The sequence below is a fragment of the Pteropus alecto genome, unplaced genomic scaffold (assembly GCF_000325575.1).
Source record: "Pteropus alecto unplaced genomic scaffold, ASM32557v1 scaffold98, whole genome shotgun sequence".
NCBI classification, from domain to species: Eukaryota; Metazoa; Chordata; class Mammalia; order Chiroptera; family Pteropodidae; genus Pteropus; species Pteropus alecto.
In genome coordinates, this window is record NW_006443570.1 from 12068909 (window position 1) to 12077596 (window position 8688).

General features: G+C 35.3%; 1 non-coding gene across 1 annotated transcript; it reads right to left on the minus strand.

Annotated features, from left to right (window-relative positions):
- Positions 1 to 2961: 2961 nt before the first annotated feature.
- On the minus strand, positions 2962 to 3080 carry LOC112473324. Its single transcript, XR_003043987.1, has one exon. It is a non-coding gene; the product is annotated as a 5S ribosomal RNA (ribosomal RNA).
- Between the last annotated feature and the right edge of the window lie 5608 nt (positions 3081 to 8688).

Genomic DNA, 8688 nt, shown 5'->3' on the forward strand with positions numbered 1-8688 from the left:
AGGGTATGGGACCTGTGCAGTCATACAGGACTCATGTTCAGAAGGGCCTTTTGCTTGGTATAAGGCCTTACTGTTGCTGTCTTGGAATTATTAATAAATTTTGAACAAGAGGTCCTGCATTTTCATTTTGCACTAGGCTCTGCAAAGGATAGGATTTCCATATACCCTTCACCCATATTCTATCTACAGACATTCACGCATATACATATACTGATTATATATACATATACACATATTATATACATCTATAATATATTTACAATCTATGCTATTAAAATTCTAAAATTCTTTGTAAATGTTATTTTTAATACTTGTATAATATTTCCTAGTATGGAAACATAATCACTTATTTAATTATGTTCTTATTTTTGCAACCTGGATTTGTAAGCAGGTGCTATATATGACTGCATATTATAACAATACATAATAATTATATATTGTTATAAACAATGAGAAATACCTTTTTCGTATTATTTTAAAATGTGTTTCTAATTATCTCTTTAAAATAACATTCCGGAAGTAAAACTGAAGGGATAAAGGGATGTGAACATTTTTGGATCTTTGTATTTAAATTGCCAAATAGCTTTCCAGAAAGATTGCTAGTATCAGCAGAGGGTAAGAAACTCCCTCTTCATTACCTCAGCAGCAAAAAATATAATTTAAAAATATTTGGTAATTGAATAAATTAAAATATTTTTCAATTACCTTAATTTCCACTTCTCTGACTGCTAAAAAGTTTTTAAAAAATATATTACTCATTTTAATTTCTTCTTGGAATTGACCTAGAATGCAAACTTCTCAATATGATTTTTAAAGTCCTTTGGGTCCTACCACTCTAGCTTTATCTTCTATCACTCCTCTCCTCATCCCCCTACATTCTATTCTAAGTTCCAACCATATTGAATTTTATTCATTTCCTAAAATTTGTCATGCTTTCTCTTGCTTCTGGCCCTTTGAATATTCTACATACATTTCTGGACACTTCTTCCTGTATCTTTTTGTCTGATTAACTTCTGATTGTCCTTCAGTTCTCAGCTTACACATTACTTTCACTGAAAGCCTTCCTTGACCCCCAAATTAGGTTTGGTACACCAGCTAGGGGCTCCTAAATCACTCCGCTCTCCTTCTCCCCTTCTTCTTCCTCCTCCTTCTTCTTAACAAACTTTTTATTTTTGAATAATTTTAGATTTACAGAGGAGCTGCAAAGATAGTATAGAATTCCCATACACCCTTCGCCCAGCTTCCCCTAATGTTAACATCTTACATACTGTGATACATTTGTCAAAACTAAAATGTGAATATAGATGTGATAGTATTAACTAAACTACAGACTTTTTTTGGATTTTATTAATTTTTCCTCTAAAGTCCTTTTTCTATTCCAGGATCCAATCTAGGATACTGTATTTAGTTATCCATTTTTTTCCTCCACATTTAGTTATCATGTCTCCTTAGTCTCATGTACTATTTATGTTATAGTACTTATTACATTTTATTCTAGCTGCTTCCTCTTCTAGAATATAAGCTCTGTGAGAGTCGGGAGTATGTATTTTTCACCATTGCAGCCCCTGTTCTCACAGTATCCATAGTAAGCAGGTACTGTATATGACTAAACATAAAGCAAGATTTTTAAAAAGAATCTCTCAATAAAGGGGAAAACACTCTCCACTTAAGTTCTTATAAAATCTCTTACATTGTGGTACATTTTCTCAAATTTTTATTCTTTTTTTTAAGGGTTTTTTTTTTTTTTTATGGTGACATTGGTTAACAAAATCCAATAAGTTTCAGCTGTACATGTTAACAGTAAGGCATATATATGTTTACATTGTGTGTTCACCTCCCATAGTTAGATTTCTTTCTGTCACCACATATTTGACCCCCTTTACCCCATCTACCACCCCCTCCCCCTGACCCCTACCCTCTGGTAACCACTAGTCTATAGTCCATGTCCACGAGTCTCTGTTTGTCCTGTTCATTTGTTGCTTTTAGGTTTATATCCCACATATAAGTGATATCATGTGATTTTCAACTTTTTCTGTCTGGCTTATTTCTCTTAGCATGATTATCTCAAAGTCCATCCATGTTGTCACAAATGGCAGTATTTCATCTCTTCTTATGGCTGAGTACTATTCCATTGTATATATGTACCGCAGTTTCTTTATCCAATCATCTACCGTAGGACACTTCGGTTGCTTCCATCTCCTGTCACTGTGAACAATGCTGCTATGAACATTGATATGCAAATATCTTTTCAGATATGGGTTTTCAAGTCTTTGAGATAAATACCCAGTCAAAGGTCAATTTTTCTATTTACTAGCCTGAAACGACCTAATTAAATGTTTGTATGCTTGTAAAGATTATCTTTTGGAATTAGTGAAAATAGAGGCAAAGACATTTAAGAACATTTAGTTGCTTGTATTTTGGGGGGTTGTGACCTCACAGTTGTAAGGGTTGTTTGTCCCTATAAATGAGGCTTTTAAAAGGAGATGGGGAAAAAAGGAGATGGAGACTGAAGAAAAAGGCTTATTATAAAGTTCACTTTAAAAAGTCATGCAGCTATTCAGAGGCGAAGATGAAGCACTTTCCTGGTCAAAGTTACTGTCTCCTGCCTGGAACTGCTATAATAGCCTCCTAAATGGTGCCTCCGAACCCTCTCTTGTCTATTTACCACCTGTTCTCTATCAACATCCGGAGTGGTCTTTTCAACATTCAAATCCCCTACTTAAAAACCTGCACTCATTTTCCAACTGATATGTGAATGAAGATCAAAATCCTTAACAACTCACAAAATCTCGAATGCTCAAAATGCTCTTTCTTGCTCCCTCTTTCCTCCCTCAGCCTACAAATCTCAGCCCAAGCCTCACACCTCCCTCCATGTCTGTCTGCCAGGTCTATACTCTCAGAATTCAACTGAGCTTTTCTTTTCTTTCTTTTTCTTTTCTTTTCTCTTTTTAATTTTTTAAACGCCTACAGCACCTGGTATTCCTAGATGGTCTCCCACCCAAGTACTAACCAGGCCCGACCTTACTTAGCTTCCAAGATCAGATGAGATTGGGTACGTTCAGGGTGGCGTGGCCGTAGACCGAGCTTTTCTTAATAGCCCTCATTAGTTATAACTATAACTATAACTATAAACTAATAGCCCTCATTAGTTATAATTATAAACTCTGAGGGTAAGACTCAAGTCACATTTTGCTCACCTTTGTATTTCTAACATCTAGCAAAATACCTGGCATAGGAAATTTGTAAACACCTATAATTAGTTGAAAAAAGAATGAGTCCCTTCAACAAGAGTGAATTTTCTATCCAGCAGTCTAATAGAGTAACCTTTAATATTTGTAATTTTCAATTTCTGGGCACCTAAACTTTACTTTGAGTTCGATGAGAATTGACCATCTAACTTACTTAAGACAATTTAGCTCTATGATTCTGGGATCAAATACCTTAAATGAAGTCTTATTTAGAGAGTCTCATTTTTAGATGTCTTTTATCAAGCTAGTCATCAATAACTGACATCTGCTATCTGATTCTCTGAAAAGTCTGTCATCTCCACCTAATTTTGACCTGGTATTTACCACATGAGAACCCTCCACCTGACCTCTCTTGGCCAGAGTCCTTTTTGAGAGTTTCCAAGTTTTCCCCCTGATTAATGACACTTCAGGTACCCTACTTGGAAATGAGGGCTCACTTTCCAGTATTTGTATCTGACATAGAGGAGGAACAGAAACTCTGTGCAGCATATATTTCATGAAATTTCTTTGGAGAATAAAGTGTTGCTACTCTGTCTCATTCAGTTCTGTAGCTTGTGTACCTCTTGTAAAAATGAAGAGTACCATCAGTCCTATCTGTGGTTCTGCATCCCAGATTCAACTAATATTTGGAGAAAAAAGTTACGTTGTTACTGACTATGGCCTATGGCCTATGGTGTTTATATCGGTACTGAACATGTACAGACTTTGTTTTTCCTTGTCATTATTCCCTAAACAATATAGTATGACAACTATTTCCATAGCATTCACATTACATTAGGTATTATAAGTAATATAGAGATGATATGTGTAGGTTATATGCATACACTACAGACATTTTATGTAAGAAACTTGAGCATCTAATTCAGAATTACTAAGCATCTGTATCTCAGTTATACAGGAGAAACTGCCAGCTTCTGCAATGTGGACTTCATGTAATCTGTGGAGTAAAGCTGAGTTAACAGCAATTTTATCTCCCAGCGATACAATGCTCTGTGCAAAGTGTCCTGCCTATAACTTGTTCGGAGAAAGTTGTTATCAGAAGTTGTGTCTTGCACAGAGAAACCATAATGTCTACATCTCCAGGCTATTTCCTTACTCCCTGGCCACTGCCTAACTCCAAGTTCTAATCCTATAGAACTCTTCGTTCCCTAAATGCCATTCATATCTTCTTTCTCTTTCTCTCCGAATGTTGCCATAGTTCTCTATTTAAAAGATCACTGAGTTAAAAAGGAAACTTTCTTTCTTTATTTTTCCATAACAGTTATTAACATCCAACATAGTATTGTATTTGTTCCAATGATTTACTGTCTGTTTCCCCTTATTAAAATGTATGTTCCATGATGAAGGAATTTTTGTCTGTTTTATTCATTATTGTAGTCCTAGTGCTTAGAACAGTGCGTAACACGTAGTAGGTGCTTAATAAATCCAAATGCCTGATCATGAAACTACTGATGCATAATATATAGAATAAAGAATATTCAAGATTAACTATATCACACATAGGTTTGAATGAGATTCTTAATTTCAAATCGCTGAACAAAATGTTCAAAGTTAAAAAGAAAAACACACAACAAGCCACTACTTTGGAAGAGAATATTGACATGTAGAAGAAATAAGGTGCAGAATTATGAAATTTAGAATGGAAATATCACTAAAGAGTGAGCCCTTGGAGACGAGCTAGGTATAGCTGCATATCACAGCATCTGCAGCCTTGGTTGCTAGAAATAATTGCCCTGAATATTTTCTGGGAGTAATATGCCATCCCCGATCCGCTTGGCTCCCTTTGCCCTGAGGGCTTGACTACTTGGCTTGCTTCCTTGGCAGAGAGGTATAGGAGATGATAGCAGAGTCAAGGGCTTTGTAACAATGGGAATGAAGTGAGACAACCTCCTTGGGGTGAGGGCTGGCTGCAATAGCAGTTTCGGGAACCTGGTTCCACCTGACTGGACCTATGAAGGTTTTGGTTTCCCCAGGGGCTTCTTGAAGAAGCCAGGTAACAGAAGTCAGAAATGCATGAGACTCATACAGCCTCTCCAGAGATGTCACATGTGACCAAGCAACCAGTTGTGTCTCTTTGAGAAGCCGTGTCCCCTTTCCCCTTACTCTTCCTTCTCTGGATATGTACTCATCTCCCCTTACCACCCATCCCTCCCTATGCACAATAAAAATGAACTCTCTAAGCTTTGTCTCAGGCTTTGTTTTCTAGAAAACCCAGACTAAGTCATAAAGAGGAAGAAGTTGTCACAATTTGGTTTCAGAAAGATTACACTAAACCACAGACATACCTTAGAGTTTAAATCTTTCTCTTATTGCTTACTGCAAAAAAGTATGTTTCCACCACAAAATAGTTAAAATATTAATATCTAGAAAATGCCAAATAACCATAAAGTGAAAAATTGGTAGAAACTCAAGTGAAGACTAAAAAATATGAAGATAAATTACTGGCATCAGAAAGACTGGTCTAAAATTCATTCATTCAGTCAGTCAGTCAACAAAGAGTATACAACACTAATCTAGGTGCCGGAGACATATAGTAAATAAGACATATGGGCCCTTCCCCAAGGAGTTTAAATACTACTGGAGGAGACGAATGATAAACAAAATAAAGTATTTAATATAATATCAGATGGTAATAAATGATATGAAGAAAAATAAAGAGGAGGGGATAGATAGAGAGTAATGAAATACCCCTTTAGATTGTGTGGTTAGGAAAGGCCTCTCTGGGAAGGAAACCTAAGCAGAGACTTGAATGAAGAGAAGTATCCATGTGAAAATCTAAGAACTAGCATTCAACTAGGCACACTCATAGGTTGTTTATGTTAGCTTTGAGCTGAGAATAAATCAATAGAGCAAGGAAAGGAGAAAAGTTTTTGCTTTTTGTTTCTGATCTTAAAATCATCTAATCCTGAACCTCTTCTAAATTTCTCTTGGTGACTGATTTTGTTTTTTAATTTGATCAATTTAGTGGAAATTGAAGTTACTTCTTTCTTTTTCAATGCAAGATTGTTTCTAATCATATTGTAGCCCCACACTTTGCCTGCTATTATTGCTATTTATTTATGCATCTCATATCCATGTAATACAGTATATGCTCTGAAAGCAAAGTCCATATATTTTCAGCTTTACATTCTCTGAAATATCTAGCACAGAGTAAGCAAGTAATTATTTGCTGAATGTAAATTTTTATTTTTAATGCCATAGGATCAAATCATCTAGCATCTTAAAATTCCTAAATCACAAATAAGAGTTCCGTTTAGCCTCTTTGAAGCTATATTTATGCATGCACTGATTTTTAAAAAAATAAAATATCTGGTCCTGAACAAGTTTACCTAACCTCTTTGAGCTTCACTGTAGAGCACATTGGAATAACAATTCATACTTTACAGTATTTATTGGTGCAAGAATTTAAAAAAGAACATAAATCATCTAGTATAGGATCAAACACATAGTAGTATTTAATAAATTGTTATTTGATAAAGAAATTAATAATATTCAAGATTGATCTAAAACCAGGTTATTTAATCATGTAAAGAATGTTCTAGTTATTTGTTAACAGCATTTGTTATTAGTTATTTCCTATAAGAAAAACATAATGTTATCACAAGATTCTTTTTTAAATCAGAATTATTGAGATAATTGCATGCAATAAAATCAATCAGTTTTCAGTGTACAGTCTTTGAGAATGCATACAGTTGTGTAATTATCACCACAATTAATTTGTAAAATACTAACATCACTGTAAAAACTTTCCTTACATCTGCTTTGCATTCACTTCCATCTTTCCATCTCCAGACCTGGCAACCATTGATTTCCTCTTTATTTATTAAGCAAATATTTACGAGAGACTTCTATTTGGAAGTCCTTGAACTAGATACTTCATAGAATACAAAGATAAGTAAGACAGTTTGTGTCTTTAAGTAGCTTAAAATCTAGCCTAGTTTTATGTAATTTCAAGATTACTTGTCCACGAATAATATGGGACTGAATTTCAACATGAATTATGCCTTCAAAAGAGGAACAGGAAGAAAAAATATTGCAAATGATTCTCTTTTAAAATACAGAACAAAGTCACATACCTTTATGAGTGCAACTAATTATGATCTCTTTAAAAAGGTACAAATTTATGATAGCTTGATGTTCCAGATAATTATTAAAAATAAACTGTTTTTAAAACTAAGTAACACACATATAGGAAAAAAAAGTGCAGCAAACGTACTGCAATGCTTGATCTTTCTAGGTTATTTAATGTGAACCTAGCCCAGCTCTTTGACCAGTACAGTAAAAAGGCAACACCCTAAAGCCTTTGGGTTTAGACAGAATAATTACATCATTGAAAGAAAGACAGAGATAAGAGAATGCTGTTCTGCAATGGCTCACAAAGAATTGCGGGGATAAGTCGTGAGAAAATGGATGGCACATTAAAATTCATGAGGAAATGTCGTTTAAGTTCCATGAATAACAAAGCAATTATTATGCAGGATCAGGGTTTTTTTTCCCCCATCATTACAGAAAGACACAAAATCATTATCACGATCTGCCATGTGTTTTCCCTTTGTTATTAGATGCTGGGACAGGCCTATTAAACGTTTTGTGTTACCCAGGGGAAGGGTCACAGTGGTGAGTACCAGTCGTGGTGCACGTGGCTTTCTATGGTTCTAATTGTAAGTGCATTTAGAACAGAGGAAAGGAACGAATTAAAAAGAAAAGCAGAACGACTGGGTGGGCATTTTCCTGTGATTACAAAGAGCTGAGTCTATTCTTAACTTTACTGCCCCTTGCTTTTTGCTTTATACCTGCTAATTCCAGAAGAGACATAACCTGATATTTGCATTTGAAGCATTCTTGGTCTGCAGTTAATTTCAAAAGGGGTAATACATGTGAATTGAGAAAGGCGTTAACATCAACAGAAAAAACAACCTGGAAAAATAATCCTATAAAAATTTGTATAATGTGGTCAAAAATTTACCCACATTATAACTTCAATATACAAAGAAAATATTGCTCTTTAATTTTTTTGATGGACCTAATTTTCCTTGCAAGTTTCCGTAGTCGGAAGAAAAATAAAGACCCCGATTTTAAGCTTGTCAATTCAAGCCACCAAACTTTTTCACTTTAAATCAATAGTCACTCTTAAATAATATATTTTCTTTGGGGTAGGTATAAAATTTTTTACGACTTTTCCCCTTGCCCTTGCTGCTCTTCTACATAGTGTATAACTGTATAGAAGGATTTGTGCTCTCATGGTGGCAAGGAGACAAGGGGCCTCAGATCCCTGTGGCGTCTCAGGATGCAAATTTGTCCCTGCGTCTGTGGCGTAAGCCATTTGTTATACACACTGCAGCCTCATAATTTCTACCAGATCCTTCCCCATTTCTGTGGTCCCTCACCAGGATCCCCTGCAGGCCACACAGGAGCCAGGGCCACCGCTTCAACCTAATCC